The sequence below is a fragment of the Malaclemys terrapin genome, chromosome 9 (assembly GCF_027887155.1).
Source record: "Malaclemys terrapin pileata isolate rMalTer1 chromosome 9, rMalTer1.hap1, whole genome shotgun sequence".
Classification (NCBI taxonomy): domain Eukaryota; kingdom Metazoa; phylum Chordata; order Testudines; family Emydidae; genus Malaclemys; species Malaclemys terrapin.
Window position 1 is genome coordinate 82057088 of NC_071513.1, and position 12990 is coordinate 82070077.

The 12990-nt window shown below is 41.0% G+C and overlaps 1 protein-coding gene across 2 annotated transcripts in view; it reads left to right on the plus strand.

Annotated features, from left to right (window-relative positions):
- Window positions 1-12990, plus strand: part of KCNAB1 (potassium voltage-gated channel subfamily A regulatory beta subunit 1) — a 257521-nt gene that overhangs the window by 20360 nt on the left and 224171 nt on the right. The gene's annotated exons all lie outside the window — the stretch shown is intronic.

Sequence of the window (12990 nt, forward strand, 5' to 3'; positions counted from 1 at the left end):
TTTAAATGCTGCTAACAGGCTACAATAGTGTGATGTCTTTTTAAGAAGTCTCTGTAATGAAAGATTCCATGGGCCTGAGTCACCCCTCAGGTCAGATTTAAACTGCTGTATCTCTACTGAATCCTGATTTACATCAGCATAAGTAAGAGAAGAGTCAATCCCAGTGTCTCTTTTCCTTAGAGAATGACTTGATTACAATTGTCCTACCATGATTGATTGAAAAGATTACTGGGGCTGGTTAAACAGCATTTCTTTGTTCTGAAAAATAAAAGTACACACAGAGATTAAAACAAATACAATCAGAATGAAAAATTCAAGGGACAATAATATTGCAAAAGGGTAGGATTTGTTTTTAATTTCATGTACAAACTAGTTTTTGCAATTTTACTTTACTAAGACCGGCGAACAAGGAAAATATGCAGTTCTGCAATACTAAAATGAGTGCTTTACCTTGTCAACAAAGTTAACTACTTTGACTAAAGCAATTACAAAAAGACAGCATATGCTCACTTTGCTAAGTCCGTTAGAACAGTGGTTCTCAGCTAGGGGCCCGGGGCCCCCTTGGGGACTACAAGCAGGTTTCAGGGGGTCCACCAAAATGAACTAGAGAGCAGGGCTGGCGTTAGACTTGCTGGGGCCCAGGGCAGAAAGCCAAAGCCCGAGCCTTGCTGTGCATGGCTAAACCCACAGACTGAGCAACAAAGCCTTGAGGGGCCCCCTCTGGGGTGGGGCCCCAGGTAGTTCAGGACCACCCGGAGGGGGGGGCAAGTGGGGCAATTTGCCCCAGGCCCCAGGCTCCGCAGGGTCCCCCACAAGAGTTTTATGGGGCCCCTGGAGCGGGGTCCTTCACTTGCTCCGGGGGCCCCGGAAAAATCTCGTGGGGCCCAGGCCCCAGGAGCTTCTTCCGCTTTGGGACCTGCCGCCGAAGTGCCCTGAAGACCCGCGGCGGGGGATTCTTCCACCCCGGGACCCGCCGCCGAAGCACCGGGTCTTCGGTGGCAATTCGGCGGCAGGGGCCCCCTGCTGCCGAAGACCCCAGGCCCCCTGAATCCTCTGGGCGGCCCTGAGGTAGTTGTCCTGCTTGCTATCCCTAATGCTGGTCCTGACCTTTAAGCTACTGGATATGCACAAAAAGAGTGGTGGTACAGGCAGGCTGAGGAATTTTTATAGCATGTTGGGGGACCTCAGGAAGAAAAAGGTTGAGAACCCTTTTACTAGAACAGCTCACCATTTTCCTAGCTTACCGGACAGATTTGTAACACTTCAACAAAAAGGTCAAATACTAACTTAATATGCGACAAAAGAGACCTTTAGAGCCACATTGTCTAGTGGTGAGCACAGGATTGGGAGCCAGGAAAGATATAGGGTATTTATCAAAGACATGAAAATACAAGATACTCCTGAGGGTTGCAGATGAGGAGGGAATATCCATGAAAAGACTGACCAAGTTTCTCAGAGTCAAGCCTCTTCTTGGTTGCTGGCTTTACCTTTGCAGTGGCCACACACTGAGAAATGGAAGTTGGAAGCTGTGAGTCATTGCAGTTTTGTTTTCTTGTTTTCTTATTTGTATTTGATAGAGCTTTTCTATTCTAGAGGAGGACCTGAATGAAAACCCTGCTGCTCAATACCCCTACATTTGGGCTGCTCGAAATCTGGATCTGAATTCTGTAGCTATGACCATCTCAGCTCTGTTCATGCAAACTAGCAATTCCAAAGAGCCTTGTACAAAGAGCATCTGTCTTGAATAATCCTGGATACTTTGGCAAACCTCTATCCATTTCTTCCTCCACACTCAGGAAGGAGTAGCTCAGAGAAGGGCTGTTTGAGGGCTCTCCATGGCTGTGCATCCATGGTGGTGCTGGGGTGGCCCCTGCCTCTACCCAAATACGAAGAGCAGGGTAGTGCCCCCCTTCCCTTCCAGCAGTAATGGCAGCAGCAGGACCCCCCTCTCTCCTACAGAGAGGCTGGACTGGTAGCAGGATGGCCCCCAGTATGTACCCCAGCATCAGGAAGAAAGTAACACGTCTGTGCAAGTGGGCTAGGCCAGCTGCATATTCTTTTCCTGTGACACACAGCCCTCAGGTGTTGTGGAGTTGGCACTGCAGGGCTCCCCAGGAGAGTGGGCCTTGGTATCTAACACTCCATTGAGATGAATGGGGCAGCAGTTCACATCAGTCAGAGCCATGGTTTTGGGGGCCTCTGACAGACACTGCTGCATTGGTAATGCTCATTGCACAGTTCAAAGCTTTCTTCACAACCATGAAGGCTAGATACTTTAATTTTAAAGCTCAGATTCTGATGTAATGATGTAATGATGCCAAGGCCCTAGACATGAGCCTATAATACCTGTGAGATAATCCAGCCCTAATTCAGACATCTGTAACATTGGTCTCGGTTTCTTTGGGTTCAAATGAAAATGTATCATGATGGGTTTTTTGTGTGTGTGTCCCTTTGAAAGTCTCTAAGCCATCAGTTCAATGAACCTTGGCGCTTCCTGATCCATTCAACTGACAGCACAGTCACTCATATTCATTTCAATTTGGCTTCAATTGTTTAACTGTTTTCTTTTCCCCCTATACTGATTGGTCCCTTTATCCACATGTTTTCTTCTTTAAATATTTAGTCTTTAGTCTCCACAGGTCTTCTTTTATTTTCCAGCTGTAGGACCCAAAATAAACCCATTCATCCAGGTCTCCAACTCTCTTCTCCCCCCACTCTTCCAGTTAGACCCCTATTCTCCTCTCTCCTTTTCTAACTGCCTTCCCTTTCACTACCATTGTCCCTGGCTTTCCCCCCTCCCATTTGAAAACAAAGTATGTCATTGAAAACCAGGCACAATGGAGACAGGAACAGTATTGGGGTGAGGGTGAGGAGAGAGCATCCATTAAGACATTCTGTTTGTATATGGTTCATTTCACATAGCACTAAACCAAATTCCCTAGTTTGACTTTCAGCAGGAGGAGCTCTTTAGCTAAGAGAACTTGCCTGTTCATATATAATCATGATGACCAGCTTTTTTTTAAATAAAATGCTTCTATAACTGAAAGTACATCACCAATGCCTCTGAATGTGCTACAACAGAACAACAAAATGTGCATATATAAGTCTAACTCACTCTGCTGTACATCAGGCACTCATCTCCATACTTATTCACAAATATGCCAGGCAGGGTTGAAGTATATAGATGCCATTTTTCCATGGTAAACATGGGAAATATGATTTATTCATAACTTATTTCTGAAAAAGTCACAACTGCACCCTTAGCATTATGTAGAGAAACAGCTTGTGCTGGTGGCAAGTGATTTGCCTGCTTGCTCTTATTTGTCACATACCTTCTGGCTCTGTCAGAAACTCTAGTTTTAAAGCTTACTTTGCCAGATGCTGAAAGAGTCATCAGCAATGTAGGCAGAATACTGCCTGTTGACTGCATTTCACTAGTGTCCATGGAGTCGTTTGGACAGGATTTGTTGTTTTGTAGTATTTTTCCAGCAGGTAGACTTGAAAGTTTTGGATATTTTGATGTAAAAATGACCTAGCCCAACAGAACAAAAATATAAAGGTTTTTAATCCTTGAATAAACTTATTTTCTTCTAAGGATTCCTGAGCGTTTGGCTATTCTATGCAAAGTGTGATAAGTGACTTATGGCTCTCTTTTGTTGTCTACGTGGACAGACTTTCAAGTCTATTGGACTTGTCAGGTAATGGAAATTCTCTATGGGTGAAAATCACCCTTATTTTGAAGGCTTAAGCGGTGGCCAGGGGTGAATTTTGCCTTTAGTGTGCATGCTGTGGGGCCAAATTCAGTTAAATGCAGCCTGGAGTAAACTGTTGTCTTCCTTTGGAAGTTACTGAACTGAATTCAGCAATGATATAAATGGGGGTGCTCAATACACATTGAATGAAAGTTTATCATAAACTGGTTGTAAATGTAGCTTGCTGTTGGCAGCAGAGCCCATGCCTAGACATTTTGCACATTAGTATTTTGTGATATAAAGAAGAAAGTTGTTGCTTATAATAGAGACTGACAATAAGAATACCAAGCATTTCTATAGCTATGTTAAAGTCCTATGGCCCTGGGCCTATACATAACATACACAACAACTAATGACTATCATGACTGAGTGGAAGATAACTGAAATGCTACAAAAATGTAAAGGCTTTTTAAAATTTCTTAAATGCCTTGGTGTAGTAAAGTACAGTATCACGCCTCAAACAGGTTTCAACTAAAATAATTTCACTGTAAATTACACTGGCACAAGTAGACTAACAGTAGAATAATTTTTAAAAAATGTTAAATGCATGATGCATTTTCCATCAGCTAGCAAGTATGTTAGCTTACTCAAGCGTGTCAGTAGAGTTCAGTATAAAATAGAGGCTCTGCAAAGGTTTTGAGAAGTGTGTTTTGATGGTGTAATTCCTAGCTTCATACTTGTCCAAGTGCCTTTCTCTGTACTACCAGCTATAATGTATGTTCTGATGATTGAATCTGAGTCTCTTATCACAGCTGGCTGAACTTCTTCAGATGAAATAAAAATTTACACCCAAACTTCAGCACAAATCTTGTATTGATGCAAGCTCAAGACTTTTGGAAGCTTTGATTAATTCAAGTAAATAAAATAAACCCAATTAAAAACTGCTGTCTCTAAATCTTTCTCCTTTCCAGCAGTTAGATCCTTCCTTCCTTTCCCCATCTATGTCCTTTTCTTCAAAACAACTCTATTCCCTCTCTTTCTGCTAGTTATGCCAGTATTTTCATACAAATGCCTCTTAACACTTAGCCTAAGATAAATCCAATGTACCAGGAGTTTATATGCTCCAAAAGCTACTCTATTTATTTGTTTTCTCACTAAATGAAGCAATACCACTTTGCAAATAAATGTATATTAGTGCATTGGCTGGAAGCATTTGGAGTTTGTTCCTGAAAACTATACTGAGCATATGATAGTCCAGCAAAATTGTGGATAATGTGGCTAGAAGGCAAAATGAAGGGGGGCTGAGGACTTCTTTACCTGATAAACTATATGGAAATATCTGACACTTTTTTCCAAGCTCGCCTATTCCAAAGGCAAAACATTTGCTCATAATTTAGTCCTGAAGCTCATTTAAATACTTCATCTCTGGTATGGATTTAGCAGAATCCAAAGAATTGGTCCTACCTGAGTTAGGGAAATAGCAACAACCTGCCATTCAGTTTTGTGACAGAACTTTTTAAAATGGCTCTGTGAGCCCCCATCAGTACATCATTCCTTTCCCTTTCCTAGGAATCAGACAGGGTCCAGATCAGGAGAATAAATACGATGATGAGCAAGAGAATCTGTCTAGAATTGGAGAACAAAGAAGACAGTAAGGACTAGGAGGCAGCAGAGTCAAGCCAGTGCTTGTTGTGAGGTATGATATAATTTAGGATAAGGGTAGGAGAGTGAGGAGCGAGCCAGAGGAAGAGAGAAGTATCAAAGTCAGAGAGGAAGGTGGAGGCAGACTTCTGGGGACAGTAGATTATGGTCACCCCTAGTAAGAAAGGAGAGAGGAGTAGGCGTGTGGACACTTCAAATGAAGAGAGAGGGTGGGGAGGAGGGTTGAGTGGCTGTAAGCGGCAAGTGCAGGAGTCCCACGAGCAGGGTTGTGGGAAAAGAGACCTCCAAACGGGCACAATAAGGGGGGGGGAAGGGGGCACAGCCCCTATTTCCACCTTTGGCCCATGCGTCGAGCTGGAAATTTGGCCAGAACTAATTTTATCATTATCTTTCATCTTCTGGGCTTTCTGTCATTCACAATCTGAATATGTATCTTTTTTGTGTATTTATATAAAAACTGCAGATCACTCTGTATCACCAGTGAATGAGTGATGTAAACACAGTGATTGCATGTGCGATTTGTTAAATTATAGATTACATTTTTACAGCTTGATTTGGTTTCTTTTGACCTGCACAAATGCATTTATTCCTCATTTTTCTCAGAATTGGATATGCATAAAAACGTTAAGCTGGTTATCTGTCACAGTAACATTGGAAAGGCCACTCAGAAGCTCCAATCACAGGCTTAAAAATGGTGTGTCTCAAATTCTAAGTAGTTCTCTATATTCTGCTGTTTAAGAAAATTGACTTGAAAGGCAATTTTTCACTACTTTGTGTGGTTGAGATGCCTGCTGAAGAACTGCTCTTTGCTGATATGGTTTTACTAGTTTGTTCTCCTCCTGTTTAGCATTTTCCTGTGCAAGAAGAAACCCAGAAGACAAAATTCCAGGCATTTGTGTAATTCCAGTAGCACTAAAACCATTTCTTAAGGAGTCATTTAGAGACACTCTGCAGCAGTTGGAGGTAGGGTGACCAGGTGTCCTGATTTTATAGGGACAGTCCCGATTTTTGGGTCTTTTTCTTATATAGGCTCCTATTACCCACCACCCCCATCCCAATTTTTCACATTTGCTGTCTGGTCATCCTAATTGGAGCTTGTTCTGGAGAGGCATAGCTTTAAAATTAGCAATGGACTGGACCAGTTTAGAAAATCAATGTGTGTCCAAGGGTGAGGTAATACTGACTAATAATTAATAAAAGCAAGCAGTGAAAATGAGAGCAGATTAAAGGAATTATTAACTATAGAGCACAAAATTTTATTCTTTTATGGTCCATTTTAGAAGTGTAGCGGCTTATTTACATAACTTTCTAATGCTACTTGCAAAAAAACCACCCCCAATCTATCACAGCTTTCCAAGTGTATCTGGATCATTTTCTACCCAGAACACCTTTATCTCATTACATCCCAGCAAATTCAAGTGGTGGATTTAAGTTAAAAATGTAATATCTCAACTTGGCTGTACAAATGCTCATTAAAGGCACTTTTGAAAGTGCTTCACAATGCTCTGTTCTGGTTTGTGGGCTATTCAATGATGTTGCTGATGCAACTTTGGAACCTTCTACAGGAATTTGAGTGATACATTCTGGACCATTGGAGCAGTGCCCAATGTGTACAATCTGGAAGAGCTAGTCTGTTAATTTAACAGCTCTGAGTAACACCTAGACTAGGGATGAATGTAAATTGATTTTACTGATTTTATTTTGTTTCTGAGTGGGACAGTCGCCCACATACCTCAGTGGCAGAACCACTGCTGACCCAAACTTATTTTTCAGTTCACCTGCTCTTTGGCAAGTGTTTTGACACTCTGGTTCAAAGCTGGCATTGGAAAACCTATTTTGTTACATTGTAGAAATGCAGAAATAAAGGCACAACATAAAGTGCAAGAATGTTTATTCTTGGCTTTTTGTAGCTAACACGAATCCAGCCTGCTTCCTACCCCCAGGGAACAGACATAAAGGAATACTGAATCCCAAAGTCGTCATAATTTGGAAATAGCCCAATCTCTCATCATAAACACCTATGCTAAGTAAATATGCACTGATCCAGTGTGAAAATGTGATCAGAGTACAAAATCATTCAAAATCACTTCTACTTTGCCTGTAGGAGAGATGGGCGCTTGTCTTGTGGCTGTACCATTTGCTGCAGTATGAAATGTGGGACAACATTGGCTCATGACTATTGAAAAGCTCTTACATAATCTGAAAGGCCAGTAAAAATCATCATCATATATCGCTCAATACCCTATTTCACTCTTCCCACTTCGCCCTCCACCCCATCAATAACTCAGGAAACACCTGCTAGATATACCTTTCGGCATGCCCTGAGGTACCAAAAAAATAAAATAAAGTTCAGCTGTCTTGGGGAAAGTTGGGGAGTAAGTTGCAGAATTGAGGACCTCTCACAACAAAGGAAGTGCTGCTAGCTCGCCCCCTTTTCACCAAGCAGCAGGGTTGTTAACTTGAGCACCTCCTCTGATCTCAACTTCTGCTGTATCACAAGAGAGGAGTGGTGGCCTTCTCCACAGCCAGCTCCCAAATTGTACAGCTTGACCATAATAATGTTCCACACTTTTAACAGGCTGTAGATGCCTTTGTATTGTATGCAATTGTAGACTCCAGTTGTTCCCAAACTGGGGTTCGCGAAATGTTACAGGGGGTTCTCAGGAAAAATATTCCCTAATGGTGGACAGAGCTGTCCCTAGGGACCGCGGGCAGCACGGGGCCAGCAGCCCGGAGCCCCTGGACTTCCAAGAGCTAAGCAGATCAAAGCAAGCCTATCTATCACACTGAGGAGATTTAAACTTCAAGACTCCTTATAAGAAATGGAAAGGGAGGGGGTTATATTTTGCTGTTTTTAAAATTAAATAGGCAGCTAGTATCGTTTTTAAAATTATTATGAAGAACAAGTTTAAGTTTTGTTGTAACGTGCGTTATTTGCCTGGACTGTTCAAGACCTGAATGCTTGTGTAGGAGGAACTCTTTGAGTTGGCTTCTTAAATACCTTCCTACTGTTTCACATCTGATACTCCTTGATGAAACATAGGAGCCTTGTCTTAGAACAAGCTTATTCAAAGCGATACAAGCTACAAAAGTGAGATCCTGGAAGAGTGTTGCCGTTTTCATAATGTAATAAAAATACTGTAATGATCAATAATAATTAAAAATAAATAGTGTGTAATAAGCATGCCATAAATACAAATTTTATATTTCCAAGATCACTGCTTTTATAATTTATACTCAGGTAAAGGAGAAAATCCCTGGAAATATTCATTTTTAGGAGGGGGTTCGCGAGACTTGATATTTTCGTGAAAGGGGTTCACAGGTTGTTAAAGTTTGGGAACCACTGTGTTAGACTAATAGGATTGGCCCATGAATGTGTGCCATTGTGTAGAGCATGATATGTGGGATATTTTAGGTGAAGGCAGGGGCTTTGCCTTAAAGTCTGTTTTAGGAGCAGTCACATTCTTTTGTATGTTACTGGCTTTCTATTAGTACAACACTGCTTATTTTAGCAGCCCCAATTCAGCTTTGAATGTTAGTGTTTAAACTCAATAGAAAATGGGGAACAAAATTCTGATCCCTGCTGCAGCATTATATATCCAGAGTAACTCAGTTGATTTCAGTGGAGTTACTGGATTTACACCAAGATCTGAATATGGTCCATAAATTACTTCTTGAGAGCAAATGTACATCTTTATGTTTTGCTTGTTTGGCAATAGTTAAAAAGCTCTTGCTTGTTTAAGTTATAAGTGCTCTGAAGTAAAGTATACCCCCACACAATTCAGATATTCACTCATTTAGAACATTCTATAGCTATTTAAAGACTACTGTTTCTGTGCTGCTTGCAAATAAAAGTAATAATGGAGGCTTTTGCTTTTTATTACTTTAAGTGGTTTTAGCAGCAATGGATGTTGCCTGATGATTTGCAGAGACATACATATATATGCAGTATTCTTTTTTTGTGTGCAGCCTTTTACTGCAATTGGTGCTATAAACACATGTAAAGACTGCATGATTGAGCTTCAGTGTGTATAGTTAATATTAAGACCCTAATTCTCAAGTCTAGCTGTACCTCTTCATGGCCTGCGAAGGGGCAGTTCATTCCCAGCCACAGCTTGGGCTATTTCTACACTACACACCACTTTTGGTGGCATGTAGGGTCTGTGTAGCTGCACACTACTGTGAAAAGCACACCAGGTAGTCACTGTGGTGTGCGTCTATGTGTGTCAGTGAAAGGCTTTGGCAAGAGGGAGGCAGTGGGGAAAAGCTGAACCAGTTCCTCACTGTCTTCCCTGCTGTTGGAGCCTTTCCCTGTGGACGAGAGATGCTCCAGCAGAGGGGAGCTAGCAGCCATTCCCCACTGTTCCACCAACTGCTGCCAGAGCCTTTTCCTGCAGAGGAGAAGGGGACTTTACAGTGCTCAGAATAGTAGTGGAGATGGAAGGTCTGGCTTGGGCCAGCAGCGAATATGTAGGGTATGCACTCTGGGTACAAATCCATGCCCCTCAGCTGTGTCTTTGCTGACTTAATCCATGCCTCGCTATCTATACTGAAATGTGTACCCATACTAGGAGCATTACAGATGTATGTACACGATGCCTTGCTGAACCCTGCAGCGGAGATGCACCCTTAGGGGAGTACCAGGACTGTGGTAAATTGTGCCTGGCTGACTGTTGACCTAAAGGGCTGTTCTGGCAATTGGGGAATGCCAGAGTTCAGAAGCCCACTGCTATCACATCATACTGAGGGCTGAAGACGGGGTGGAATTTCCAGAAGGGTATTTAAGCTAACTCTCTGGGCACTTTGCACTTTTATTCTACCCAACTTACACATTTTTTTTCTCAACAAAATTTGCAAAATATATGTAATAAAAATATTCAGAGAGTTATTAGCCTTCCTTTTTCTCCCTGTGATTTTCATGGGGCCCTGTAGCAGATCCACTTCTTTTATTAATTAAGCTTTTTAAGACTTCCCAAAATATTTTTTCTTTGAAATAAGATAACCTTTACAACAGATTTCTATTACTGTGAATGGTATTTCCCCCCTACATAGTCTTTGCTCATTTTTCTTGAGAGATTCTTTGAAAGAAGCACATTTTCAAATATCTGGGTGTTCTAATGTTCCTTCTGCATTGTGAGCAGAAGACTTGGCGAAGATTGTCTTGAAAACATTTCAGAACTAGTCAAGAGTGTTCCTTAGGCATACTCGAAACCCTCTCCTGACCTACAGAACCTTAGCAAAAGCAGAGCTTGCAAATCTTGATGCACCTCTGTAACCACAGAGGAGTCCAGATGTGTTTGACCTTGTGAAATTCCACTGAACAAAGGGAAGCCCCCTCATTTTCTTGTACTGTGGGTATTGGAGACAGAAATGAGCTGGAAAGAGAAGCAGCTTGTGCTACTCAGCTGCCTTTCCCTCCCCAGCTTCTGTAGAACCCTTCTGCTCCAAGCCCAGCAACTCTTGCTTAGTGTGGTAAGGGAGGGGCTAAAGGATTGGACCTTAAACATGCCGGTAGACAGGGCTTCATGGGATTTTTAGACTGAGCACATTCTAACTTATCCCTGGTTAAAAGACGCAGAACTTGAGTCAAAATCAAACATCTGAGTCTCCTCTTCCACTGAACCAAAATTTCACATCTTCAATCCCGATGTCTTAAAACCCTACTCCTAGGTTTAGCAGTCTACAAAAGTTCCTCATAAAATTATTCACTGATTGAAGATTGTTTCTGAGGCTTGCTTAGCATTTGATGCATTTCAGCAAATTATTATATTCTGGTTTACATGGTAATTATCTGTAGAGATTAATTTACGCAATGCACATTTAAAATTTTTTTTAGACACCTGGCCAACTTGATGGGCTTTCTTTCTACAGTGTGGAATCAGCTATTGTATCAGTTAAATAGTAGATTAAGTAGATACAGCCACTTGGATTTTTTTTTTGTCATAATGGACTGTATTCTTATATAATTGCACTTAGTTTAATAACTGCAACTGTTACACTGATAGAAAATGCCAAAATGAGAGAGAGAGAGAGAGACTCTTTTTACAAAAGGCTCTGTATGAAGAAACTGCTACTTTAATAGCACTCGACTATTGTGTGTTAGTTTAAACACAGCCTTATCCAACTCTGAGTCACTGGAAAGACTCCATTGACTTGAGTAGGAGTTGGACAGGGCTTTTGTCAGTTTGCATGTAACTCCTGTGTCCTTTAGCCTATAATGTGAAGCTAAATAACAAGGGAAGCTCAATTAAAAGCCAAAGGTATATAAACAAATGCGACATTTGACTGGGATGTATAGTATGAACAATTTTATTCTAAAGAATATAATCTCAGATGCCTCGCTTTACTTCTAAATTCTGCCAGACCTTATATCAAATCAGTTTTTCCTCAATTATCAGGCATGCAGCTGCATGCAGCGTGTCCAGGCAAAGAAGTAGAGTGGAGTTTTCTTACTATTCAGTATATGAGACTGAGACCTTAGCTACATCTTTCATTATATACCCTGACTTAGGGGTTTAATATCTCAGCATTTTCAAACGATGCCGAGCTGGTATTTGATTATTCATATGTCAAAGGTTAGGCACATGTGCTTAAAACATCATCTTGTTCCTGATGAGAAAGGGTATAGTGGGTTCTGCTTGTTCTCAAGGAAATGGCTTGTTACCCCCGCCTGAATAGAATAGTGGGAGTGATTCCCTGGAGAGAGACAGGATCAAGGGCAGTTCTGAGGGAGACAACATAAGAACAGCCAAGTCTGATATCATTGTTAACCATTCCAACTTTTCCAAGCCTCAGGAAGAGGTTGAGTTTTTGACTTTATATGGTGTGTGGAACTTGCTCTAGAGCAGGTTGGAAAGAAACCTGCTTATGACATGTTATCAGCTTGGATGCATGTCCTGAACCCCCAAATCATGTAATATCATTATGGCTTTTTACATTAGAGAAAACAGTGGACTTCTTTTCAGACATTTTTCTTAAAATTACCAGCCAAAAATATTTAGCTGTTTTTTTTAATCCTTTTTGATAACAATAGACATGTGACTCACTGATGAAAAATACTTGAGCTGATCATGTCGTAGCTGCTCCCTAGGTTAAAACACTGTCAGATCAGTGTTCTCAAAAGTGTTAACCTGTGTCCACATGGCAGTTAGGGGGTTTTTCAATTGATTCAGGTTAGCTCATTTGAAAGCTCATTTTTTTTGCTTGTGCAAATATGGTCCATGTGGTGCAATGCTACAGGCCTAGCAGAGCTATATTTGAAGGCACTTTGCAGCTTCAAACTATCACTTTATAATGCAACTACTTTAATATATAGTGATTGGAATACCATATAATTTTTAAATAAATGAACAAGTAAAATCAAAATGCAATGATTCACTGAGTTTCAAAATGATTCATTACTGCAGCATAGTTGCAATGACTAAAATGTAAATCTCAATACACCACATTTATACTAAAGAAAAACAACAATAAAATAAAGCTTCAGTTAGGCTTTCACGCTGAGACCATCATCAACTAATAGCTTTGAAAAAATTGTATATCAATGTGCACCACTTATAAGAAATATAAATCAATCAATACCTTGGAGTCACAATAGGGATTATTTTGTCCCATAATGTAGGAGATGTGCAAAAAT